A 3,016-nucleotide genomic window follows, 5' to 3' on the forward strand; every position below is an offset into this window, starting at 1 on the left:
ATGTGTTTGGTCCTCAAGGTGGGCGGAGACGTTTTTTCAATTTATTCCCTTTAGAAGTTTCAAGGTAATCTCTTATGTTTTTAACCATTTTTAAATTTTTTACACTGGTTTCACTTTTCGCTAGTGAATATTAAAATTGATTGATGATAATAAGCTAATACCACATAATACTTAGGTGAAGAAAAACAATTAATAGAAGAAATGTCGAAATTTTTTGCCAATTTCTTAAAAAATTTGCAGAAGAATTAAAAAGTTCTCTCTTAGAGGCTTAATTTCTCCTCTAAATTTGGATTGACGGACTTGAGTCGTTCATCACCAACCAATTTTAACGATCACGAATCAAAATAGTAAAACTAAAAAATATTAAAAACGTAAGAAACTAAATTGAAAAGTTTTAAACTTCGAAAAATCACATAACACTAGGACTAAAACACATAACGCCAGGACTAAATGTTTTAGTATTTTATTTAATTATTTAATTATTTAGTTTATTTTATTTTATTTATTTCTTGGGGTTTTATTCTTAATCATCTGTTGTGCACAATTTCTCCAAAAAAAATAAAAAAATAAATAAAATTCTGTTGTGCACAAGTGGAACTTGGTATTAGTGATTCTTATACTAAGTACTGCAAATGACCAAGTTTTTCATCATGAAACTCGAAAAAAGTTGATGGGAAGTTTACTGTAATTACTTTATAATATATCATTATATACTTTGAAATCCAAATGTATTATATGGCCCACGGCATTAAATCTTTGTCAACATTTCTATACGTCCATCAATTCGTCGTCGACATTTTCATAGTATCACGAAAAAATCAATAAAATATAATATAAAAGTATTAAATCGACGCTTTTTTCTTTTTGAGGAGATTTTCAAATGTATGTTTAAAAGTGGTCCGGGAGAACTTTCTCCCGTAATGTGATCCGCGGCTAAGTTGATTTATATATCGAACAGATAACATGGCAGAATAATTGACTTCGAAAAGAACAAATATTCAATAGGATAGAAAGACAAATGAAAAGAAAAACCATGGATTGCCCCTACGGGGCAGCCCAGTTAACAAGGACTTGAGGTCTACTAGTTTGATTTAGAGGTCTCAAGTTTGAACTTTCTGGTGAGTTTAATACAAAAAAATCTTTGATATCTTTTGAGTTCTGGCTTCGGGGCAAGTGCGGGTACCCTTAGATATAGGAAAACAAAGTTCTGACTCCCAATTATAAAGAAAAAGAAAAAAACGATGTATATAAGAAAGGATAACACTCCATTGGTGTGCAAAAATCCAAAAATCCTAATCCATGAGTTTAGACTTAAAGTGAGCACTATCATACTAGATGAAATGTGTGTTTCTTAGACATAATATGTCACTATGAGTCGATCACTTTAATTGCTCAGATCGCGACTTTTTAGTTGGAGGTAAGTATATTGTCTCTTTGACAATTAATTTTTTTTGTTCGACTTCTTTGCTTAATTTTCATTTTTAAAAAACAACTATTAAAGTCTTCGTTAATTACAAAAGGACAAAAATATGTGTTTGAGAAGTCCTTTTTTTAGTTTACAAAATTAGTTAAGGTAGGATTTGACTTGGTGCTTGGCTGAGTTGAGTGTAGTTAGATATCTCTTTGGATGAAAAAAGAGGTGAAGAGTACTCGAAGGCAGAAAATAAGAAAACATTGAGAAAACACTATACTGGTGTGGTGCTCTCCAACACACTTTGATATTTAAGTTAGACTAGAGATGTGTCGAGTAAGAGTAAGAATTGTGTACCTTGCATGCAGGAATGTTTGAATCTACACTTATTTTCAACTCTCCAAACATTCTTTTTCATATACTAGGTCGTTCCTTGTCCAAGAGGCTTTTCCTATTTATAGAAGTAACAATAATGATGGCTCTTTCCACAGCGATAGGGCTCAAGCCCATCACATTCATCCCCTAGGGCCAGGCTATTTGGATTTTCTGACAAGTGACGATGATTTACGACTTGGTTCGTGCCATAGAGTGGCCCTATATTGGGTCGTGCCTCTATTGTTGGGGGTTGGCTCCCCTACCAAGGTTGATGGTGGAGCTCGGCTTTTTGTGCTCCGTAGCTCGACTCTCCTTGCGGGCCAAGCTCATCTCAACTCTTTAGTCGAGGGTGGAGCTCGACTAACCACTATCGTGCCTAGTGAGCTCACTTGAGTATTTGAGTTTCAAGACCCCTTACAAAGCAGGTATTTAGAGAGAATTTTTATTGGGTGGGGTGAAGGACGCTTGGTAAAGTTTATTGGACTTATTCTCATAGATCTCACAACGAATGATGACCTGATTGACTTTTTAGTTGCATCTTACACGACCTTCATAAGGTGAGTTTTCTTTGACTTGTGGCCTCATGATTTTTATTCATTATCTTTGACCCTATATGTTGGTGCAGGATCTTAGCTCGATTGAATGACCTAGCCAAGCAAGTGGTTAGATGGTTCCTGAAGGAAGGAAGGGAGAAAGACTTGTAGCCTACAGATGTAAAAAGTAGTGTAGGCCGACTTGTCCGAACACACTTTGATACTTAAGTCAGACTAGAGTAGTGTTGAGCTAAGCAAAAGATTAAGAGTTGTGTATCTTCACGTGTGAGGCAGAAAAAGTTGAAATCATTGTTTTGTCGTCTTGGCATGTTTATCCAGTCACACATTTATAAAATTTTTGATGACGTAATGATCAACCTTTAGCTCATATTATTGTCTAATTAGTAGTTAGCATGGTGTCTAAAAATATAAAAAAATAAAAAAAAATTTATAAAAAAGGTTCTTTTTTAAGTTTTCAAGCTTTGTAGGATTTTATAAATAACTTTTAAATACATCCCATTTAAAGAAAAGAATGAATAAATAAGCATTATTTTTAGCATTAAGAGAGCCTTATCACCCTCTAAAGGGGAAAGTTATAGGCATTAATAGAAATGTAAACAAAGACGTAGAAAAGTCCTTTCAAAGTAAATAGAGTAAGTGAGTGTGACAGACAACCATTAGTCTATATGTTGCTTTT

The sequence above is a fragment of the Momordica charantia genome, assembly GCF_013281855.1.
Source record: "Momordica charantia cultivar OHB3-1 chromosome 1 unlocalized genomic scaffold, Mcharantia_2.0 BLBB01000001.1, whole genome shotgun sequence".
NCBI classification, from domain to species: Eukaryota; Viridiplantae; Streptophyta; class Magnoliopsida; order Cucurbitales; family Cucurbitaceae; genus Momordica; species Momordica charantia.